The 26,965-nt window shown below is 31.2% G+C and overlaps 1 protein-coding gene across 1 annotated transcript in view; it reads right to left on the reverse strand.

Moving 5' to 3' along the window:
• The window catches only part of LOC147078414 (protein dissatisfaction-like), a 107,780-nt gene that overhangs the window by 80,169 nt on the left and 646 nt on the right, over positions 1 to 26,965 (reverse strand). The gene's annotated exons all lie outside the window — the stretch shown is intronic.

The following is a 26,965-nucleotide window of genomic DNA, read 5'->3' on the forward strand; positions in this document are numbered from 1 at the left end:
ATATAAACACATTTACTCTTTATTCGGGAAAAGGTGGAGGGCAGCCAGCAGAGGCGTGCATAGAAAAAATATTTTGGCTTCAAAACCTACGTTGCGACCAACGTAAGTCTATACATTGGTTGGTGATTCAATACTTCCGTGCAAGAACAGGTAGATAGATGTACAGCAATTTGGTTGTCAACATTCAACTGAATACGAATATTGCTTGAAGATCTTATCAAATAGAAATTCCTATTATACATTTTAATTGATAATATATAAGTAGTGCTAATCAGTAGTAATAGTCGGTTGAGATATATTACAAACTTACCATTGATAATTATTATTAATAATTGTGTTTGAAATTCAGTCATGGATGAAAAATTTGGATACACTTATTGTGAACGATTGGTTGGTATTGTCCTTAAAACATTTATATGCAATTAATCAGCATTGTTATCAGGGCTCGAAATAGACCGGAACGCGCCGGAGCGCCGTTCCTGTTCGTGAAATTCTAAAAAATACCGTTCCGGCTCGTGAATTCTTCGAAAATTGCGTTCCGTTTCATGTTATTGAGATAATATTGCATGTAGGTATATACTTTTTAAAGTTGTAAGAACTGATTCGTGAGAATATGTTATTTATTAACGATTAGTCCTACAAGGTCTATAATATAATATAGGCTGTTCGGATTTCAGATGTGCTCCAAATTTGTAATTATTTACCCTTACAAGCAGGACTGAATTTACAAAAAGGGCTACAGGTCCGGGACCCAAAATTAGTAGGTCTACAGAACCCGAAAAATAATGTGAAATCACAAAAGAACCTTGCAGCGAAGGAATACAAAAATATACGAGCTTCTAGAATTTTGAAGATAAGAACCCAATTCTAAGAAAATTGATGAAAAATAAGTGATTTTGCAAAAAATGAGTAGGTACCTTTAAAAAAAACTATATTTTAATGTTGTATTGCTGAGGGGGGGGGGGGTAATGTGTATTAGCTGAGGGCTCCTTCAAGCATAAATGAAACCCTGATTACTAGGCATATCGCCCTTATAATATCCGAAAAATATTTAACCCACTTTCATATTTTAGAATGATTATTCAGCGCTCCGGTTCGTAAGATTTTCTATTTCGAGCACTGATTGTTATTGATTATCAATCAGTTTAAAATTGATACATAATACATGCAGAAATAATGGATTAGGTACATATTATAACCTTTTAACATTTAACAAAATAATTTATATTGTCATTTAAGATAAATATTAAATACATACATATGCACACACAAAGATTATATTTATATTACAGTAATTTATTAATATATTAATAAGCCAAGGAGTATTCTATTTGATTATTCCTAATTTTTAATATGAAGGTCGACGTAGCAAAAATATGTTAAAACATGACATTAGAGTTAAATTGTGGAAGACGTATTTTATTCAAGATTTGTGGGTATACCTACGAGTAATTCTAATTTCGTAGGAGGTAAATGCCATTTAATAATTTTTATCAGCAAACTTATTCAATAAAAGGCTTTGATTGGACTGTATTGCAAACAGATCAGTAACTTATTATTCTGAAGGAATTGGTTAGGTACTGGCTGTTTAACTTTAAATCTTCTTTGCGACAAGCTTAAATTAAATGCCATTTCCTTGTCCATACAAATTAATGATGACACTCCATCTAGTCACCAGTGTCGTCATTTTCCAAAGCGTCCTCTTCGACGTAAGATGCTATGATGACAATGCACTGTTAAATATTTGTATATAACCTATCCAATTAAGTCACTATATCTAGATAATATCCAGCTCATCATAACAATTCTGCAGCTTGTAATTAACCTAGCGCCTCCATACTGCAAGAGGACAAGCACTATACGTTTATGATAATCAGATGACCATAGGAACCGCGTCTCAACCTCATATAACAACAGAAAACTCGTGATAATTCTGTGGAGCTAAATCTTCGTTTTTCAATATAAACGTTTAATTTCAAAGCATAATTTTCAATATAATTACCGAAAATGTCACATGATGTCAGCGCTCCAAATGAAAATTATAATATAAGTAGACATACTTAAAAATATATATATATATTAAAATGAGTTCGATTGTTCTGTTTATATATATATACCTACCATGCATTTCATAATATTAAACATTAATAAAAAATATGTAATAACTATACCTAAATGAATTAAATAGTTTATTAATAATGTCGGAAAGCAATTTATAAATTTTCTACAAAACGGAGCGATAGTCTTGAGGATTTCATGTACCGGGGCTATGTTTCTATTTTGAGGCCCGCATGATGAATGTTTAAGACAATCCAATTAATACATAATAATATTATTCATCAGTTTTCTCACCGGTCCCCATTCTTCTAAGCGGTGTGGCCCGCTGTTTGTCCCAGATGGACGTCAGGTCTGTGCTGTTTGAATTTTCACTATTGGACCACTCTCCCACGTGAATATCCAGGATTGCTGATTGTTGATCTAATGTCACCAACAGTTTGTGTTCAACACAAATAATAACTGGTGAACTTAATTCACGCGTAAATTGAAAAACAATAAAAACGTGCTTAATATACACAATAAGCTGGCTTTCGTGAAAGAGTATAATATATTTGTAATATAGTCATTATTTTATGAATAATCGTTTACTGAATAAGATATTAATAAAAAAAACGCGTACTTTTGATATCTTCGGTAACACTTTAATATTATTAACAATGTTAACGGCAACAGGATACCTTTACTGATTCTTGACTATAAAAATAATAAAATGACAATGCTTAGTTATTTAAAATGAGTATTTGCCAATATATTTTATACACAACAAATATACAAATACAACTAATATGTTTGTATATTGTGTATAGCGCACATTATGTATATTAAAATAATTAAACAAGATTATAATTAATAGGATCTACAATCCGATTTGGAACTTGAGAATCTTCTTAAGACAAGCAAGATAACAACTGTAGAAAAATGAAAAAAATACGTTGTTGGTTCTACCTGTATCTTCATTGTGAAATATTTTCACAATGAAGATACATGTGTATGCATAAAACAAATTTAAAATAGATTTTTTAAAGAATTCGCGATTATTAATTGGTTCAATATAATTATATTTTCAGCTTAAAATTATTGTTTTTATATTTAAAGTTACCAATATTTAAAAGAATATAAAAGAAAATTATCTCTTAAATAACTAATTGAACGTATTTCTAAAAATTTATAAGTTTATTAACATATTTTTTTCTGGCATTACTTATTATAGAATAATTTATTTTTATGATATTATAAAGTTCATAATAAATTGACTTCGCACTGGTAATTGGTAATAAAAATTAATTCTTCGAGCGAATTAATACCGCCGATGTCAAGTAATTGATACCGTTATTTAAATCAAGGTGTGGTATCTCCTGATGATATCAGTCGACTGATAGATCTCCAACAGCATCCCTCCCAGAATCCATCCCCTGACGTGATTCATCCCTTAACGTAAGAGCGAGAGGGAATCATCACTCGGATTTACATCCGTGCGAGTTAGAATGGGAGGGAATACTCCGAGTCGCAGAGTCCGCAGGCCATTTTGTCATGATCATCCCCTGCCCTCCTCCCCTTGGCCGCGGATCTTTACCCTCAAGAGGTCACCCGCTTGGGAGGAAAAGGGTACGCCTATTGCCTTATCGGTACACGTACCAAGTTTTGCAGAGCGAAATTGCGGGGAAAACTTGGAGACATTTTGTGCAGTGGGGACAAATAATTTTGGGTAACAAAATAACATGTCATGAATAAATAATTGATATTATATTAAATTTTTTTCTATTTAAAAATTTATTTTAAATATATATATTGAAATGATCATCTTATTTATAAATAACTGACAGAACCTTATTTCAAACAAATAGAAAGTAGTATCGTCAAATTGATATAATATGCAATACCCAAGAGCTGATGCAGGTTCGATTATTTCTGCGGGGTATCTTACTTTTTTCAAAAAGATTTTTTCTATTGGTTATAATACATTTTCTCAGAAGTGTTTTCAAAATTATGTATAATTTAACAAATGTCTTTGTATTAAATGCAAAAGCTAAAAAGAAACAAAATACATACATTTTGACTTGGTATTTATTATTAGTGTAAAACTGTGAAATTATATATCTGGTAAGTAGTAATTTAAACATTTATCTTATTTTTGAAAGTTACATTCAATTCTATAAATTGATTTATTAGTCGATATAATATTATGGTTGTCCCATTTTTATCAAGAAATAGCTATTGACTAATAAACTAATCCATAGAATTTAATATAACTTATATTATTCTCTTTGAAAAATATTATTAAAATAAGAAAATACTAAAACAATTACTATATTATTACTTTATTTAGGTATATATAACAATTTTATTTATTCACTTTAAAATGAAAACCAATATTATTTTAATAACAATGCCTTTTAGATCATGTATCGATCATACAAACAATTGATTGATATTGATATAATAAAATTACTCATTTATAAATTGTGAATTTTGTATGAACGAACTGTATTCAGTGAAATATTTTTTGACATTGATTATATTTTAGAGGGATTCTAAGTGTATTTTTGATTTGATTACAATACAATAAACGTCAAACAAAAGAACACACAACTTTTAAAGCTGTATCTCAATATGTTGTAAAAATTCAAAATTGGATTGCAAAGAAATATTTCTTATATATAGCTAATAATAAGATTGCAGATAACAAAATATATAATATTATGTTAAAAAATCCTGTCAGTCGTCGTAATAGCCTTCCTTAATTGAAAGTCCCCAAACATTGATTTCGCTGCAACATCTTGCCAGCATCTTTTGTGTTTGAAAGCCAAGGCGACGCTCTTCCACTTCAGTTGAAGGACGGCAAGCTTTTACTGCGAAAGCTCTCGATGGGCGTCGATCCGGCGTCGGCCAATCGTGTGCGGACTTTTGCAGTACGGGGAGGGGCCTCAATATTGTTATAGAGTCAGCTCACAGTTGCTGAGACGAAGCTTTCCAACGTACTACACAGTATACGTTTTCCTTCTGTAGCGATTGCATCGAGCTTTTTCTTTTTTGTTTATGTTTGCAATATTGGTTTACCGATACATGTCTTGTATTAGTTAGTTTCTCGGAAAAACATGATAGATAAAAATAACGATCTATCAATACACTGAGGGTTAACTTATAACAAATTTAATTTAATTTTATCACAAAAAAAAACAAGAGGTTTTTAAACGATTTTAAAATTACGCTTTTCATTTAACAATAATAATATAGATCAGCTGTGTCCAACCCGCGGCCCTGAACACTTATTAATGTGACTCAACGATGACAAAATAAAAAATATTCAACTAAATTTTTAACATTATGTAATTTCTAAGATTTTTTTGTAGCTAAAAGTGAATTTAGTACAAAAATCTCTGAAAAACTCTTTGATAAGTCATTGCGAATCTCAACCATTTCCATCGATGCATTAATTATGGCAATTATGCACTTATGGCAATTATCACAGAAACGAAGTCAAAACTTCATTTAATTTATATTTTTCTGTTTTCATTTGTTTAATTTTAGAATATAGAATTTTTATAACGTAATTAATAAGTTTTATTGCATAATATATTATATTAGGTAAATTAATGTAAATTATTACAAAATTTTTAGTAAATATTGGAGATGGAATATAGCTTTAGGTAGTAAGATAGTTAAATAGCTCTTTCGTTTGGTCTGGTTAAATAAAAAGATTATAATATATATGTGTATGTTTGACCTATTAGTTTTATAAAATGTACTATTGCAGTTTTTTATTAACATACCCATGTAACTTGACCGAAATAGTCTTAATATTTTTTAATTCTGCTTATTTGCTTGGTAAATTCCACCGATCCCTATATCGATAGACATTGATAGTTTCGAACAGTTTCAAGTTATAATATACAACTTTATAATTCAGAATTTTATATTTTTAATAGGTAATACTTAAAAAATGCGATAATTTAATATATGGTATTTTAACCTATTCACTTTTATTGCATTGCCATTAAAAAAATATATGTTTAAGGAAGGCAGGATTCGGATTGGCACCCTACCAGCAACCATCCTTAGTTCGGCCCAGAATGGAAGTAATAAAATCATCTTAGAATAAATAATATTTCTTTTTCTTGTGCCATCCACAATTAGAAAGTCAATGATCATCAGGTCAATCCGAACTTCACAGTCCTTTACCTGGAACTACACTCGAATCAACTGGGGAAATTTGTATGCCATGAAATACGTTATCCTTGTATAGGTACTACGTAATTATATTATTCATTTTTACATCAGCGCTCGAAATGGAAAAGTTTGCGAACCGGAGCGCTCGACAGTTTTCTTATGATATTTACATAATTATCAAATTTTATGCGTGCTTTATAAAAATAAGTGTATTAGATTTTCTAATATATGGCCTATCTAGCTCAGACGGTCAAATTATTTTTTCCACGAGACGGAGCGATAATTTTACCGATTTCACGAACAGGAACGGCGCTCCGGTGCGCTCCAGTCCATTTCGAGCCCTGTTTTTACTTAGATAATGAGATAGAGAATACTGTACTTTTGTTTCCTAATAATTTGACTAAAATTTTGCAGTAGGTATTCCAGTTTTGATACCACGTAGAAATTTTCGACCCATTGTCATTCGTTTAAGGATATCAACATTTTAGTCACCCTCTCAGTCAAAATCGTTTTGAGGATACGCCTATACAACTAAAACTCAAAGGTATCAACTCACCGTAATATTTTGTATGTTTAATACATTATTTTTAATTTTTGTAATCATATATTATTAAATAATTTGATGATATTTTTCAATTAGTAGAATAGATAAACTATACTATGCAAACTGCCATATTATATTAAAAATACATATTAAATCATCAAATTATTTATTATTTACAATTATCGGTAGATAAAAATAAATTAAAGCTATTTTTATGATAGTACGAGGGTGGGTCAATAATTCCTTAGAAAAAAGCATTAAAACAGTTTTTATTTTTGTATTTTTTTTTTATTTCTCAACATAATCTCCTTGGAGCTCAATACACTTGGTAAGACGTTTCTCAATTTTTTTTAAACCGTCAGAAAAATAAGTTTTCGGAAGGTCCTTAAAATAAGCATTTGTCCGATCGATGACTTTTTCATTTGAAAAAAAACGTTGTCCACTTAGCCATTTTTTTAAGTTTGGGAAAAGGAAAAAGTCACTGGGGGCTAAATCTGGCGAATACGGTGGGTGGTCGACCAATTCGAACTTCAATTCTTCAATTTTAGCCATTGATCGTAAACATGTGTGAACACGGGCATTGTCCTGATGAAAGAGGATTTTTTTCCTGTTTAAATGAGGCCGTTTTTCTTCAATTTTGTTTTTTAGCTGGTCCAATAAAGATGCATAATAATCCCCTGTTATTGTTTTTCCTTTTTCCAAATAGTCAACGAAAATAATTTCACGTGCATCCCAAAATACAGTAGCCATAACCTTACCAGCTGATTTTACGGTTTTCGCCTTCTTTGGACATGGTTTGCCTTCGCAATCCACTGCTTTGACTGTTCTTTCGTCTCGGGAGTATAGTGGTGTATCCATGTTTCATCCACAGTCACAAAGCGACGAAAAAATTCATCCGGATTGCGTTGCATGAGCGACAACAGGGCTTTAGAGGCCACCACCCTATTGCGTTTATTGTCGACTGTGAGCAAACGCGGCACCCATCTTGCAGAAATTTTTTTCATGCCCAATTTGTCATGTAAAATAGAAATGACGCTACCTTTTGAGATTCCTGTAACCTCAATTATCTCACTCAACTTTAATCTTCGGTCACTTAACACCATATCGTGGATTTTATTGATCATTTCTGGTGTAGTCACCTCTACAGGACGTCCTGAGCGTGGTTCATCCTTTGTTGATGTACGACCACGTTTAAATTCATTTAACCAGTTATAAATAGTTGCAAGTGAAGGAGCAGATATGCCGTGAACTAAATCCAACTCATTTTTTATTTCCTTTGCTGTTAACCCTTTTATATTAAAATGTTTAATAACAGATCTAAACTCAATTTTCTCCATTTTCCATTTTTCCATTTTCCACAAGCAATTTTTTTTTAAAATGTACGAGAAACACACAACAACCCGACCAATCTGATTGAAACTTCGCAGCATACTGAATCGGTAGTGCCGCTGCATGAAAACAAACCGCTTACAGTACTAGTCGCGCCACCTGTCGGCTTTTCTAAAGACTTATTGACCCACCCTCGTATCTTCTTCTTTCTGGTGCTACAATCATATGCGGGTCTTGGTCTCCTCCAGCATATGCTTCCAACCAAATCTGTCTAAAGTTGATTCTCCCTAGTTTAGAATGAGCAAATTCTTTAAATCCGACTCGACACTATCACACAATTTTTTAAGAGGTCGGGCAAGTTTTCTTGTTCCTTATGGTTTTTGTCATTTATGTGATTTGTTTATCCTATTCACCATGAACCAGCCATCTAAGCCGACTCGTATGAAAAGAACAGCTTGTAATTGTATCTTCGTCTCCACCCCTATTATGTATAATAATTGACACCCTTTCCATGTTTTAGATATGCACCAGATTTCCGAGCCCTATATGATTCCTGGTCTTATTAGTATTTTGTACCAGTTGTCAATTTTAAGTATCGTTTCAATTCCTTTAACGTAACACCTTCATTAGACCGACGCGAAATTTGTTGCTTAGCACGACTATTATTTAAATTTTGATTGCTGTGCTACTCTCACTGAGTGGAGGGTCTCAGATACACGAAATTTTAGACCCTCTTAAAATCACTGTTAGGTGCTCTGAGAGTACAAAAGAATCTGTCCGGCGCTCTTGATACAACCATAATATATTTAGTTTTCTCCACATTAACAATGAGTGCTAGCGATTTTCTCAAGATCCACAAATACTTCTATGACAGTGTTTTAGTTTTGGTTTACGATGTTTATTCCACCCGCTTAGGTATGTTAGTATTTTACGCGATTGTACCTACTCGTATATATGTAAAATTGGTGTTATAACAAGGTTTATGCTGAGCAACATCTATCAGCAACAATTGACGAATTTGAAGCCAATATTGTTCATGCTATTCGTGATATAAAGAAAAAGTGGCCTAAAATTGAAAGCCTGAATGTACTTCGTCAAAAACAGCTGCGGTGGTCATATGCCCGAAATCATTTTCAATTGATTAAAAGTTAATTTTTTTACAAATCTATCGGGCTTAAAAAACATCTTTGTATTGATTAATTTATATTTATCGACGTCAGTCATTCTTACTGCATTTTTCAACTCTATGTTGAAAAGAAATGTAGCCAGTTGATCTCATTATCTGAAGCCTGTTAGTGTATCAAAATGTCGTCGACGTTACATTTTGAATTCTAACACTGCATTAATGATATTATAATAAGTACGCTTTTTAGGATTAATATTGTATGTTGAAGTATTCTAGATAAACCTTTTATGAGTAAGTAGATATATAGATCATAGATCCCCATAGAATAAAGCATAACACGAGAGAGCGTTGATCCGCATGTTCGCGCTTGCCTCGCGTTCGCAAACACACACTCGGTTCACTGCATTCAATACAAGTGGACGGATGCAAACGGGCTGCGCTGGACCAATCCTACAACATAATAAAACATTTAAGTAATTAAAAAAAAAACTAATTTTATGAGACAAACTATGACGTCCTAATTTCAGAATATCCAATTAAAACGGACGAAACGTTCTTTATTTAATTGTGTAGTGTTTTAATTATATCAAACTAAAAAGTTTCTAAGCCAAACGAAATAATTGTAGATTGATTGAAAGTTCAGAAGCTTCTGAATTTTCACGCGATAATTGGTGGCGGCGGCAATCCATGGCGGTGTGTATGCGCAGTAGAACGTTAGTGGCGAACCTGCTAGAAGAAATACAAACTACACCGGACAGAATATTTTGACGTTTAACGATTATCTACGAACCTGTCCGAACCTGTTTGGACCTATTAAATAACAACGTTTTTGGTCAATTTATTTATTGGTGTATAATTTAAATGTTATTTTTCTTTTCTTTCTTTCGACCATGTCCGATCCTAATAGCATCATATGGGCCTCCACAGAGTGGAGGTTTGAATTAACAGATTTTATTTTTACGAGAAATGGATGTCAGCCACTTGCTCAACCTACGAGTATTAGGTCCATACTCTGACTCATACACAAATTGAAAAACAAAATGTGTTATTATAGAAATAAATAATTGATGAAAATAATTACACCAATGATTCACAATTGCTTTAGAAATTACTAAATGTTCATTTATCATAATTGAACCATAGACCACAAAATAAAAAAAAAGAAACGAATTCAATTGAAGGACTGTTGTATACAAAGATTGTATCGATTGCACTGTTTCAGTGCTCGAAATGAAAAAAAATACGAATTGGAGCGCTCGATAATAAAATTTTCCGAAATTGTCACCATATTATCTAATTTTATGTATATTTTAGTGAATTATATTTTTGTTATATGACCTACCTAACTCAATAGAGTCTACTTAACTCGATGGAGTGATAATCTTAGGGATTTCATGTACCCGGGCTGCGTTCCGGTACGTTCCAGTCCAGTTCGAGACCTGCACTGTTTAGATGCTTTAGTCATAAAAGGTGAAAAATTATACCTTACATACTAAAATAGACCCACGATAAAATATTAACAATAATATAATGTGACTCGTTATTCACCCAGCATTGAGTGGTTTGAAGCCCTCTCCTATAAATAAATAACAAAATATTAGTGAAGGTGTTTGCATATTGTATAGGTACCTACTCAGTTTGTGAGATATACGCATCTTTTAAATATTTCAGAATAATTTAATAAAGGTATGATTGGTTTTCACTGTTTCGTGGCCCCCTTTTAATTTTATTTGGTTAATCGATTCCGTTCTTTGCGTCAAAGAAAATCGCCGCTGGTTGTTACTTTTTAAGGACGAACATGAGAAAGAAAAGGGGAGGAGAAAGAGGTACAAACGCTTATAATTAGATACAAAGACACACGTAGAACCCTTATATTTAGATAAGAAAGCAGTATCTTGGAATTATAAGGGAATACAAAGTAACGTATAACATTCACAGGATTGTACAGATAATAGTTAGAAGAATGATAACCAGAAATAATAATAAAATAAATAGAAATAAAAACTTACAAAAAAAAAGTTTTTAGTTGTTAGTAGTTACAATATAATATAATTAATATTTTCTATTCGACAAAGTGCGGGGACAACCCTGCACCATCCCGCGGCTCGCCGGTAGCCATAAAGCCCCCAGGTTGATCGCACAGTCGACCATGCGTGTCTAGTCCCTGAAATTATTGCCCTATGTCGGTTACGTACTGTTGTACATACGTAAACCTAAAGTTATTACCATACATTGGTTACAAAGCGGCGAGTTAGCATGATATGCATCAGTTTTTCTTTTGTTTTTTAGCATTTTTTTATAACTCTATTAGCCTTGCGTTCGAAAAATCTATTAGAACGTACTTATTTCAAAGATTTTTATGTTTCTTTATTCATAAGGTTTTATATACAATTTTTATCTAAGTATTTATACGTTTTTTTTTTAAATTTAAGAACGTAGGTATGTCACACTATTGGAAATTTTATGATAAATTCGGATGATACGTAATAGTGTTGTATTTATGTTCAGTGTGGGTTTATTGACTTGGAAGCCTGAGGTACTGATTTTTGAGCCCCCCTACGATAAAAAAATAATAGAAAAACCACATATTTCAACTAGTAAAAATAATAATAGTTTCCCTATTCAAGTATTATTGAAGAAGACAGTAACACACATTATGATACTTACTAGTAGTTTACAAATTAAATTTAAGGGCTTTTTAGCGACCTACAAATCGAATTTCTTTGAGATTCGGGTGCAAATGATTTTTTCGTGTGACCGAGATCAATACTATAGTATTTATCACGTTTTTCTTAGCTCGTATTCTTGTTTGTCCAGTGGTTGTTTATCCAGTACAAATCTTGCAATCGATTTTTAACTAACTTTCCGACTAGCTAGACATTTGAAACTTTTAGAATATATCAGAACACGATGCCAATACTTTTTTTAATACTTTTAGCCATCTTGAATTTATTTTCTGTTAATTCTGTTTTGTATGAAAAGTTATTTCGGAAGAAATCCGTGATCCAATCCACTATCATTGGTTGCTAAGGGGGTGGTCCTAGCAACTTAATTATTAATATATACGTGCGTTACTATGGAAATCAAAATGACATTTCTGTATTCTATATTTGTTTAAAATACAAAAAAATGATTTGTTGACGATCGCCTTATTTTTCCTAAATTATTAAAACATAGAATTGTCAAGTTTATATGATTCAACAGGAAATTTAAAAACGTGGTATATAAAAAGCTCTTTTTATCTTGTAATTATTTTACCATTAATATCGAGAATCAAAATTTTAGCACACATATTGTGACGGGCTTAGGGACGTTTAACATTGTAGATTCCAATTATATTTTATTTTTCTTACTTTATGGTTATATTACGGGCATTTTGGTGTTAGTTGCTGGGATGCTGTTATACTTGATGACTTTTATGAAAAATAGGCATCTTTTTAAGATTTGGGTATAATTAATGATCATTTAATTTGAACTGTTTAGAATCATCTGACGAATCGATTGCGTCATCTGCGTCAAAGAAAATTGTCACTCTACAAATTATACAATTACAGTATTGGCAATATTGGAGGAACCCAGTATTTTCTAGTATTGAATCCTTGCATCCAGGCAGTCCCTTAAATGAACAGATGACCTATGACTATGTTATGAAAAGTATATAGTATGTTGTCATGTGTGGAGTTAAAATAAAAATGTTGCAGACACCGTTCCAATACTGACATATCCGCTATCGAAAAAAATACAAATGATTGGTAAGTTTGAGAAGAATAATCAGTAGTTCATTAGAATAATTGAACGAATATAGAACAAGACATGCTCGAACGAGCTTGAACTAATCAGAACGATTATGTAGATACGATTAGATGCAATCAATTGGTAATCCAAACTCAACGTTCTTTAGGTCTTTTTGCAAAATCCGTATAGTGACGCAATTGCAATGTTGGATCGCCCGGTTGGGAAACTGAACATCCGTTCACTGGCTCTCACCTCACCTACACCTCACTCTATATATTATTGTCCGTTCTGTATTCTGACTCTGCCCTCACAACCAAAACACTCTAAGTGCCTTGCGCTTGGGGCTCCCTGTTTTGTTGCAACGCGATACGTCACTTGCACCCTTTTGGCTGCGCGATGAAATCAATTGACCAACGGTTTTCAAATATTTGGATAATTTAATAAATTTAAAAAAAAATGTGTATCCTAATAAAATTATTATATAAAATAAAAAAATAAATATTCCTGAAAAATAGAGTTATGGTTACGATGCTTATTGCTTACAAAAATCGAATATTAGGCTTTCTTTCACATTTTTTTGAAAACCTATTTGAATGAATACGCAACCTGTTGGTACCTATTGGTGATACCATTTTAAGCGGAAGAAACCGGCACTGATTATCTATTCCAGATTAAAACAATTAAATACAATAAATGTAGTGTGTTTTTAATTAGCACAATGCTTACGGGCCCTTTTAATTAATTTTGTAATTAACGTCCTAATTTGCATTTGAAAAGTAATTAGCAAAAACACAATTTTGTGCGGCCCGTAAGCTATGAAAAATTTCAAATCACGGGTCTTGCCAAATTCATTTGTTGTTTTTGTGTGTGTATTGCCCAGAGTATGGATCTAATAGGTTGAGCAAGTGGTTAACACCCATTTTCTCGTACAAACAAAAATCTGTTAATACAACCTTCAATCTTTGGACGTCTACACGATCCTCTAGAATCGAATATGGCGATGTAATGTAAATATTCTATCACTTTATTTATGTGTAAGCAGATTTGTATCTAACATTTTACTCATTATTTAATTTCTTAATTACATAATAAGTATGGAGCTGATGGCATAAATTTTAAAGAAAATAATAATTATCGATTCAGCAGTTTCTTATTTTTTACCATTTCCGTATGACGTATTTAACCTCCTCTTTACGATACTAAAAAATTCTGTCCGTTCCTGTGATATCACCTTAGGGTCCTTAGGTAACCGTACGATATTAACAATATTACAGTAAGTAAAAAGAAAATACCTATTTTGGTAACATAAATAAGTCTAATTAGGTTTCATCATCATCATTTGCTATTTTTTATATTTATAAAATGATCAAAAAGCCATCAAAACTTAATTATAATCATACAGGTATTTCTATACATTCTTACAGAAAAAGTCATCATAGTATCATGTTCTAACCTTACTTTCACATCTCTTTCACACAATTGTCTCTCTCTGTCGCATATTTTTTGATATATCTCTTTTGTTTGTAATGGAACGCGATGCTCTGTTTGCAATGTACATTTATAATTAATGACAGGTAAATGAAATCTAGCGGATATCCATTATTAATTATTGTATTTACTGGATAATGCTATCGATTTTGAAAATAATAACATTTCAATTATATACAATATTGATGATTCTAGGCATATCCTGAATTTGAAGATGACAAAGTGCATATTTACTGAAATATTTGCAGTTTAAAGGACTGGGTAACCTAAGGTAACATGACAGTAACTGGTGTGTTAAAATTGATACATCATTGTTTTCATAGACAATTTTTAATCTAGATTGTATGTATTCGAAATTAGTTTCTTCTACAGACTATCGATTCAAATTTATCTTTGAATAAAAACGTTTAACTATATGATTTCTTAGTTAAACATAAAGTTAGTTTTTTTAAATAATTGTATTGTATTAATGTGAAATAATATTGTTCTAAAAATTAAATATTTTTTTTCTTAAATTTTAATTTTTTTTAACACTACAACAGGCCATAATGTCCAATTATAATAGCGCAGCAGTAACAGCAAAACAATCACGTAAACACACAGGCTGTGATGATCATATTGATATATTGTGACCCAGGGAACCCATTCTGTGTTGTGACCCCACTCACAATCGAACACGCAGTCCCCGAATTAGAATCCAATGTCTTATATATTGGACTAGAAAGTTCACTTTGGGACCTCATGATTGGATGATTTGAGCATCTCGTAGACTCTTCGGCTTAGGTCACTTACTCCCTAGCACACAAACCCTGTGTCAGTTGGAAATCCGTGGCATTCTTATTTTAGTTCGTCCATCTGGAGGTCGCTATGGCTTGGCCTCTTCGAACTGCCCTGAAAATTACGAAAATATCAGCACATAATATTTAAAACAAGTAGGTATACTCGGTGGCGAAGCATGGAGGAAGGCTGCGGAGATCCGACATAAATAGTGCACACTAAACTTTATCAGTAATATTTAATTAACTATTTCTTTTATTCAACGAATAATTCACAAGATTTAAGAATGTACAATTCTAATTATTGAACGTACATAATTTCGAAAAACACTTCTGAGAAAATATATTATAACCAATAGAAAAATCTTTTTTGAAAAAATTAAGCCACCCCGGCAGGGAATCTAACTCTGCATCTCTTGGGTTTACGCCCCGTCCGCGCATTTATCCTTTATGCTACAAGGCGACGTACTAATTGCGACATATTTTGACTATTGGCCTTTTTAATACCTGCTCATCAGCGCTCTTCGAAATCAAGCTACTTTGGCAATCGATTTTTGTTTATTAAATCAAAGTAGGTACCTACCTACTTTAATTACTAACCGACGTCACGACTTTCACCAATATTTTTATGATGTAACTTACTTGAACTTGCTAATAATTTTTAATTAACTATTTCTTTTATTCAACGAATAATTCACATGATTTAAGAATGTACAATTCTAATTATTGTATCATACATAATTTCGAAAAACACTTCTGAGAAAATATATTAGTAAACCCAAGAGATGCAGAGTTCGATTCCCTGCCGGAGTGGCTTACTTTTTTCAAAAACGATTTTTTCTATTGGTTATAATATATTTTCTCAGGAGTGTTTTTAGAAATTATGTATGTTTTATCAGTATTAGTTATTTGTTTTCATTGAAATTATAATACAAATTGCAGGTGGTGTTTGTTATTTTTTTTAAATTCAATTAAACCCTGCCTAACGAACCCACAACAAGGAATTATTTAAAATTTCAATTCAAATATAAAATATAAAATCCCAATTTTCGAATACTTGCCTTAGTTAAAAATGTATTGAAAAAATATACAAAACTTTGAAAACCACCCGTGTCAACAATCCCCTTCACAATAAATACCGATTCGGCCTATAAATTTCAGCACCATTCGGCGCAGCGGCCTTTGTTGGCATCGCGAAACTTGTGCAACCGACCCCCGCTGATAATAGCGATCTGATAAAGGCTTGATGACAGCGGGATTAGTGTAGCGATTTAACGACCCCTGGTCTCCTGATGGCGATCGGGGGGGCGCCTCCACGTACGGTGACCCGCGATTACACCCCCTGCATTTTGTCAATTTGTAGTGGGTTGATTTTGACAGTTATGCTTGATATATTTCACCGATTAAATAATGCTTTGATCGCCTAATATAAAAGCAATAGTAGTTCTAAAATTAAACTAGGTATTGAAACTATTTTAGTTATTTTTTCTAATTTATTATCCTCTCATGTTTTCACACCAATGTAAATAATTGTACAGGTTAAATAAGGCACCGGTGTCAATCAAAACTTTAGAGGTTATTTTTAACCAAAAATTATGAAAAAATGGTCTTATATAGAGATGGAGCCTAAATATATGCAATTGAAGTAAAAAAAGAGCACAAAGTCCACTGATAGAGTTAACTACAAATAACTTAGCATTGCTTACAAATACATTAATAACTTACATTTATTTAGTCACTTACATTTATTTGCAGAGAGCTTTATACAACTGTTATGACATTTATTTTCCAGTTTGCAGGGCATATAAAAAGATATTCCGTCACAAGATGATATACAGCCAGTAATACAATAGTTCGACGTTATTATTTATTTGTAAAATCCAAAAAAAGAAAGATATAAAGAACTTTTTATATACTTACCACGTTATTAAATTTTCTGTTGAATCATAAAAACTTGACAATTCTATGTATTAATAAAAACTTTTTATTGTACTTGATAGAAATACTGAATAAATATTATAGAATGCAGAAATGTCATTTTGACATTTCATATTAATTGATATTAATAATTTATTTGCTAGCAAATACTACTTTTAACGATTTTTTTCCGAAACATACAAAACAGAATTAACTGAAAATGAATTCAATTCTGCTTAAGGATGGCCAAAAGTATTAAAAAAATGCATTGTCGTCGTGTTCTAATATATTCTGAAAGTTTCAAATGTCTAGCTAGTCGGGAAGTTAGTTAAAAATCTTGGACAAACAAGAAAAAATCTGTACCGGACAAACAAGAATACGAGCTAAAAAAAACGTGGTAAAAATTGCCGCCATTGCTTGAGTAAGAAACTCAAAATGGCAACTGACTGATCTTTATATTTGAGTATAAGAGTTAAAAATAATTTCAAATGTCATAACAGAAGTAACGTATTATAAGACTCCTACTATGTATAGTCCAAATTCTTTGTTTTTAACACTTATACAGTAGGGCATCCAATTAACCGGAAGAAGAACACTACCCGCCGAGCGGTTTTTTGCGAATAACTACCGGTTCATTGACCGATTGAAACCGTCTGGTTAAAAATAATATGTATTTATCTGTGTAGCTATATGTAGGTAACTGCATAATTTATGCTATCGTTGTCTTTTTTCTAGGGAAGTTAACTAGTTACTCACTTTGTGGGTAGTAAACAGACTAATAACAATATAAATATTTTTTTGAAATGGTTATTAAGTCATTCATGAATCTTATTTAATCATGATACACTAAAACCACTATAAACTACTTGCGATATCTACTAGAGTTAATTTTAGTATCTCTGCCCCAAAACCCAGGGAAAATAAGCGATTGTTTTGTTATTTTAGAAACCTGCGATTACCATGCTAACCGGTTTGGATGCTTTACGTTTACAGTTCAAGTAAAACCCAAATGTCATATATTTTCGTCATTAATTAAAAATAATTACAAGGTAAAAAGAACTTTTTATATACCACTTTTTAAATTTTCTGTTGAATCATATAAACTTGACAATTATTATCTCCTATATATTATTATCCTAAGAGATTTTGGAAAATACGTCAACTTTTTTATCTAAATACCACTTTGTTGATTATTAAAGGAATTCACTTCAATTTTTGGAATCCCGAATCTACTTCCATTTGAATTGGGCACAATCTGATAAAACTCGACACAATCACAGATACTATCGTTTTTAAATCACGTTTTACATCCGTCACCATACATTTTCGCATCTTGCTGTCCGTGTACCTCAAATTGATTATAATGTCGTTTAATACTTTCTATATAATCAATATTGCAAAATATCTAAATTAATATTCCACAAAATTATTCAGATCTGTAAGTAGCACATTGGCGTATTCTTGAGTTTTAACACAAAATAAATACATATTTCCTCACTAATTATTACGAAAATATAATCTAAAACTACTTCACTGCCACTTATCTGTCAAACTGAAATATATGATTAATTTTCAATTGTTTTCGCCTATAACAAGTTCATTTGACGTGTCAGAATTCAAATTTAGAATTTGCAGAAACAATCGAAAAATGTGACATTTCTATTAGCATGTTAAATAATCAATTTCAATCAAGACATTTTTATTGTAAGATGTGTTTTCTATTAATTAATAACAAATTTGATTTTTTTTAAATACTTCTTTGTGGCTGTTCACGAACTCTTTTTTATTGAATAATTAGGCTACTAATTTCGATAGATTACAATATAGTTATATTAAGTTGCCATTGCAAACAATGAAATAAATTAATACGAATTGTTATAGTAAACAAAATTTGTGATATTATATAATATCTACCTATTTTTACCATCCTTATCATCATCAATCTGGATCTATCCACTGCTGGATGAAGGCCTCATTATACTCCTTACTTACACATGAATTATTATATTTATCAAAATCAGTGATATTATACTATCTACCTATCTATATTTATAATGCCATTATTATCACGAGCCTTAATAAATCCACTGCTGGATGACGGCCTCTCTACGTTGATTGTATTCTTGATAGTCTTGAATTTCATCATCATCATCAATCCACTGCTGGATGAAGGGTTTGTTTTAACGAATTTGTGATATTAAACTTATTTCTATTATCCTTATCATCATCGACCTGAACCAATCTACTGCTGGATAAAGGCCTCCCATAGCCTGATTATACTCCTTTCTGGCATATGAATTGCTATATTTATCAAAATTGGTGATATTATATTATATATATTTATATTATATCATGAACCTGAATTAATCCACTGATGGATGAAGGGTTCCGCAACCTGATTCTACTACTATAGGTTTAACGAATTTGTGATATTATACCTATTTCTATCGTCCTTATCATCATCGACCTGAACCAATCCACTGATGGATAAAGGCTTCCCTAGCCTGATTCTACTCCTTTATGTCATTTGAATTACTGTATTTATCAAAATTGGTGATATTATATTATATCTATTTATATTATATCATGAGCCTGAATCAATGCACTGATGGATGAAGGCCTTTCTAATTTGTTTGTATTTCTGTCAGTCATACGGTCATATGAATTGCTATATTTATCAAAATTGCTGATATTATATTCACCCATTCATAATATTGTCATTATCATCATCAACCAAGATCAATCCACTGCTGGATGAAGGTTATCCCAACCTAATTCTACTCTTCTTAGTCATATAAACTGCTATATTTTTTTAAATTTGTGATTTTATATACCTACCCATTTATATCGTCATTATCGTCATCAACCTGTATCAATCCACTGCTGGATGAAGGCCTCTTTAAGCTGATTCCACATTTTTAGGTTTTATAAATTCCTGTTTTTATCAGAATTGGTCTATTCCTCTCAGATATAATATGTATTGTTTTATTATTTATTAACATTTGTCTCAATATGAATGTCCCGCACTGGAAAACTATATTGGTTAAGGTTAATTTTGAATTCAAAATTTGATTTTGTAAATATTATTCCATGGCTGCAGGCATTTACTTTTTATAGACAATGAAATAAAACAATGTTTAAATTTGTTTTTTATGCTGCTAACCTTTTTTTAATATGTAAATGGGACCCGAAAGAGATTAATATTTTGATATAATGAATCGCTTTTTAAGATAATCACATATTATTGCTGTATATTCGAACGAATGAGATGTATAATTATTTATCATATTTAAATGCACATACCTACACATATATTGTATTAAAATTAAAATGTCATTGGTAGCAATCGGCGATTCTGCTAGGCCTAGCAGCCTGAATTGGTGTCAGACGATATTGTGAAAGCCAGACTCCAGAATAGACTATGCATACGACTCCAAATTTTTATGGCAGTGATGACATGCAAATCGTAAAACTGACAAATCAGCGAAATGTCAAACTGTCTAACGTGAATGAAAATCCATCCCGAAGAGAAAACTATGGCGCCGTCTATACATACTTTACAATTATATTAAAATCCAACACCATGTCATTATAACGAAAAGCTGTCTACAAGACCTAGCGAGACAGATTGGCGAGAGCCAGCTGGCTAAGCTAGTATGTATTAATAATTTAGGACAAATAAGGCAATTGTCAACAAATCATTTTTTGCTATTTTGCAACAAACAAACAAATATAGAATACTGAAATAGCATTTTGATTTCCATAGTAACGCACATATATTATATTAATAATTTAGTTGCTAGGACCACCTCCTTAGCAACCAATAAAAGTGGATTGAACTTTTCATATAAACATCTTTAAGTATAAAAAAATCTACTTAAAGATGGCTAAAAGTATTAAAAGAATGCATTGGAATCGTGTTCTGATATATTCTAAAAGTTTCAAATGTCTAGCTTGTCGGGAAGTTAGTTAAAAATCAATTGCAAGATTTGTACTGGATAAACAACCTCCGGACAAACAAGAATACGAGCTTAAAAAAACGTGGTAAAAAATATATTAGATGCTACCAATAATTTTATTATATCGAGAGCGTATACTGTTTAATTTCATGTGGCTTTTATAGGATTTTAACTTGTTGACCGTGAAGCATTTAATTACTATTTAATTACCACATTTAAATAACATGCTAAGTATATCGAATGGCCAATTAATGAGGGCACAACATCATCATCCACAATTAATACACACGCTTGCTGAGTGCAGAAAGCAGCCGTCTGTGTATAAATGCAAAGCCATGAGTCACGCATTCAAATCCGTAGCTAGATAAAAAAAATGCATGTTAATTTTTTAATGTGTATTTAATCCAAAAGTTTATTGACACTAATATGCTCCAAATAATATCGAACATGATAATCTACCTTTTTTATATTATTATCAAAATTAATATTTCAATCACCATGATCACCACCGTTAGTCAATTTTATTATACCCAGATTCATATCTATAAATTATTAGGGTTTATAAAGTGATTATTTGTACAATGCTTACTACCCAAATTATACGTAGTAACTACTGACAACAACACTATATTGAGATATTAATTTAATCTTACAAGCTTACATTTTTAATTTTATAAGATAACTGAGTATTGCCACGGTGTAATTACTGAACTAATTCCATCGATCATTGAAATTAAATATCCCTACAATATGAAAAATTGAATTATACATAATATATTAATTACATATTATATTATATAAAAACTTACTATGCCATCTTTCTATAGTAGCATTAAGTAAGGACATGCAGAATTAAATGCTGCATATAATGATAATGTAGGTAATTTTACATTATACAGTAAAGTGTCATATAGCAAATACAGTAAAGTGGCTGAACGAGTAGATGTACCCACTATTAATATTTAGTTATTCAATTGTTATTGGTTCATCCCCACAATTGATGACGAACAAAAGGCCAACAATGCTATTTGCCGGTCCCCCGAGGACTCTACTTATAAAAATACATTTTTTAATTTTGTACAGTGCTTGATTTGAATAACTATGATAAACTGTAATCAAATATTTATAATATACTATTTAATTTTTAGAGAATTCAAAATTTGATTAAAACTATCCAATTACTAGTTTAATTTTTCATGAATAAGTTCCATGTTTTTACACAAAGTATTTACTTTTTATCTGTATAGAACATTAACTTTAATGATGATATAATAATTTAAAATATATTATTTTTGATTACAAAACCAAATTAAAACTCTTAATTTAAAATACTTTAAAAAATGTTATATTTTAGATAATCGCTTTCACGTGACTATTTTTGAAAAACATCACTCGTAATAATGACTTCTATTAGAATTAACAATGTATGTATACCTATTTAATAGATTAATTATTATATTGAGTAAAAATATGTTGATTAGAAAGATCTAATCCATTTAAATAATTAAATGTACAGACTGAGTGTAGCTTTATTTTTTTTAGACTGTTACATAGATGTTTCCATTAATACATAAATCATCATAATTATCCACCAGGGTTGATCCAATACTAGATGAAGGCCTTCCGTAGCTACTTCCACTCTTCTCAGTCACTAGTTCTCCGTCAGCACGTACATCCACTGATCATAATCATATCATTAAAATATAGCATACTAAAAAAATCATTCGAGTTTATTTTGTAGGTAATAATTGTATACATTAGTACAGGGGGGGGCAAACTGCGGCCCGCCGGGTATTTTTTTGCGGCCCGCCATCATTAATATTGTACTTCTGATTACGAATAACTTTTTTATAATTTTTTTAAAAATATTGACAAAAGATTAAAATTTGTTTAGCAATAGTAAGCGATCCATTTTCAATAGCTATTGATAGTGGACCGACAGAGCTACAACTTGAGATTATTGTGTTACAGTGTGACACTGATTTAAGAGAATTGCATCGTCGTGAAGAAATCTTCAAATTTTACAATGCCCTTAATTCAGACAAATTCGACCAACTTAAAGATTATGCAAGAAAAATGTTCGTTATTTTTGGATCAACCTATAGGATGTGAACAAACATTTTCGATCATGAACGTCAATAAAAATTCTTTACGATCAAATATCTTTGATGCCCATTTACAAGCAGTTTTAAGAATATCAACTACAAAATTAACACCTGAATTTAAAAAAATGTTAAAAAATGTACAACATTTTCATTCTTCTCATTATTTTTTTTGTAATGTTTATTTTTCGTGATAATAAATAGTGTATATCAAAAATGGTATTTTACTTGCGGCCCGCCGCTCATTTTGAATTCTTGAATTTGGCCCTCCATCCAAAAAGTTTGCCCCCCCCCTGCATTAGTAATACAGAAAGAACCACAGTATTAGAATATTTTCAAAAGCTATAAGGTTTACGTCATTATCTCACCGACTTTTGACATTATTTTGATCACAACCCGTTTTCTTGTTAAAAATCTGCCCGTTATATATAAGTAAAATAGATAAAATACCATTCTCCATCAAAACGGAGTATATGGGCTTCCAAAGAGTAGGTATAAGTTATTTTTTTTAATAGAGCTTTTAGAATGATGCGTATCAACCAACCCTTTGGGTCATTACACTGGATCAATACACAATATATATATTTTATATAAAGTCATTCGCTTTCCCAAGTATGCCATTTTATATGCGATTATAAAACAGCTATGTATCTAAATTATTGCGTTTTTAAAACCATATATACGTTATTGGTGATGTATATTAGTTGTTTTTAATGTGTATCCATATAAATGATAGTAAGCTATCAGAAGTATTTTTTTTTGTTTTTATCGAACGATTGGATTTATAAATTTTTGTAAACTTACATTTCCACCACTGCATGCATCCCCCTTCAATAATTATAAGTATCTACCATGTATTAGATGTTTATATTTCGCGTAACGCCGAATTCAAGGGGTGACCACGTGCAAGGGTGTGATTTTAAATAAACAATCCCCAAAAAGAGTGCGTAAGTTTAAAATTGATTTTAATTTAATTTTAAATGTTTTTAAAGTGCAATGCTAACACCTCTTGACGATCATTGGTCACTTGTATCACAGAAATAATAATTATATAACATATTTTATCCGAATATTCAATTGTGACAACCCTTTGTGCCATCGAAAACGGCTGTGATGAGCGTGGGAATTTCAAATGGTATATTATTATTTATATTTACTGATTAAATACGCTTACCGGTACAAACTATTAATTATTTAATTTTACATGTTATTTAATTTGGCGCTATGGCTCTTCATGTGTAATCCCAGGATAAATCTTAAGTCTACTATAAATCTAGCATACCTCGCAGGTTATATGAATAGCTACGCGTGTACATAACTAACGCAAACACTATGACTGATGATAAAATTATGACCTAACATAACCTAACCGTTGCTGCTAGATAACTGTTTACTAGTGTCTCCCGATGCGTTCCGACCGCTTCCCGCTTTTATTATGACGATGAAATATTTTCGATGGGTATATATTTTAAATGTATTTTAATCTTTATTCAACACATTCAATGAACGGTGGTTACTTTTAGTTCAACATCTTTATACTTTCTATCGTTTTTTTGTAACTTTATGAGTTATAAATTTAAATTTAATGTCCTTTTTACATTTTTTCAAATGATTTTGTCGACAAACGAAATAAAAATCAAAGGCTGCAGGTGGGATAAATATATGGATATTTTAATTTTAAAGCGCACATGCTACTGATTGCGCCGTTCTAGCCGTTGGATGAGTGACATTTTTATCTGTATACTCGTATTATATATATATTTTAGATGCAAACCAATGACAGCATGAGTTTGTGTTCGTATTAACATATGTATAAAATTGTTATTTTTTACGTAAATATGTTTTATGAGTGAAGAAAATTATATTGGATTCAGTTCTTTAAAAAAATCAGATATTTCATTTCGAAAAAAAGTAAGTATATGAAATTTTTAAACTATCCAAAAATGGATAACGAAAAAAAAGTTTCTTTTCTGCCGCACGTGTTCGTCACAGACTGGTTGTTTTTATTTAAATTTTTGTTCCTCAATTTTGATTCAATTAATAATAAATAATCTATATATTATGAAAACTTTATAGTATAGGTTAATGAAGACAAATAATAGTGTCGTCAGTTGTACGTAACGTTCACCCCCGTGCCCTTTGAAGCAGTCCATTAGGCGAGTTTCATCAATCGCTTGACGACTGCATTAAGACTCGTCGCTCCGCTAAAAGGCGCGTCATATTTTGCACAATGTGTACACATTTATTAAGTCTCGTACTTTATGTACCTGCCTGTATACGGTAGGCAGGGCAGTATTAGGCTAAACCTAAAATAATATTTCTTAAAAACTGTAGTGACATCAATTGGCGAAAATAATAAATAAAAGCTTGAGTAGCAATGCAGTTTAAGTACTGCATTATCTTTTGTTTTAAAAACAAATGGGTCATGCTTTCATTTTTTATTATTTTCATTTGTTTTGAAACAAGTGAGTCACTTTTTCAACTGTTCCTTTTGATTCCATTATTAAACATGAATAATTAAAAGCATTTATGTTTTTATTATTTGCGAATATTCTTGCACACAATAAAAATTTTAATTAGTAGTAACTAAAGTACATTACAAATATTCAGATATATACCTAGAAACAGTTGGACCAAGTGGGCGAAAGGACATCGTAACTAAATATGGATATGTCCTGACCTTACCCAGTTATTGATCATTTTAGCACGACAATATCGATAGCATTATATTGTTGGAATTTAAAATGATTTTTATTAATACCTAAATGACTCCACGATGGCTGAGTGGTAAAATGTAGGCTTATAATGTCACAACATGAAAATTTTGGATAATATATTGTTATATATCAAGAACCTTTTTCTTCATTTGTATCGTTACAACTCCAGTAGATTTTGGTCACCTTAAGTAGACTAATTTATTCTGCTTGTTTCAATCCACACCGAGTCAAAAAAATCATGATGATTATGTAACACGGAAAAATGTTGTTTTATAGTTAACATTTTATTTCAATGATATATGTAACCTTTAAATGTATTTTAAAGTATGGTCTCATATATCTCATATATCTATCCTCTTAGGTTTTTCATGCATCGATCGTTGCGCAAAAAAATATATATAACACGAGCGTGAGAACATGGTTTTGATGATCACTGATGCATCATCTAACTAGAGCTTCTTTTACTTGAGTAACAAATATATTTTTTAAATTCGATCAAATTGTGATTTTTTTATTTTGATATCCATAATATTATTATTTTGTAAAATTCCAAGTGCTGTCCTGTATTTAGATGTAGCTATACTTTTAGCTGTCAAGCTAGACGCTACTCGCTTCGAGAGAATTACTCTTAACCGAAGCGTAGACTATCTGCGCAGGTATAAGTCTACATTTTCCAAACAGCTTACCTTACAAATGGCGTCTGAGGGAAAACTGTAGTAAATTTTCCCTTACAGAAGAAAGGTTAAAGAAAAATCCGTAGACGTGCGTAAATTTTTCGCCTGATATCCATCGCATGATTTAATTTTAAAGCCGTACATATCATGGTAAGCTTAAATTGGTCATAAATAAATATCACAATCAAATAAATAAAACCACTAGTAGGATAGGAAAAATTCATTAACCTTGTTATACTAATTAGTAGGTCAATGTATATTATATAATAATTATAAACTCTTTAAATTAATTTTGTTAACAAAATAACCATACCTATAAATAATACTTAGCGACTACTTAATCTGCAAACCAGCCAACTGCATTTTTGACCGA

Source organism: Rhyacophila brunnea, unplaced genomic scaffold (assembly GCF_057557595.1).
Source record: "Rhyacophila brunnea isolate RB1 unplaced genomic scaffold, BYU_Rbru_1.0 scaffold_11, whole genome shotgun sequence".
In the NCBI taxonomy this organism is placed as follows: domain Eukaryota; kingdom Metazoa; phylum Arthropoda; class Insecta; order Trichoptera; family Rhyacophilidae; genus Rhyacophila; species Rhyacophila brunnea.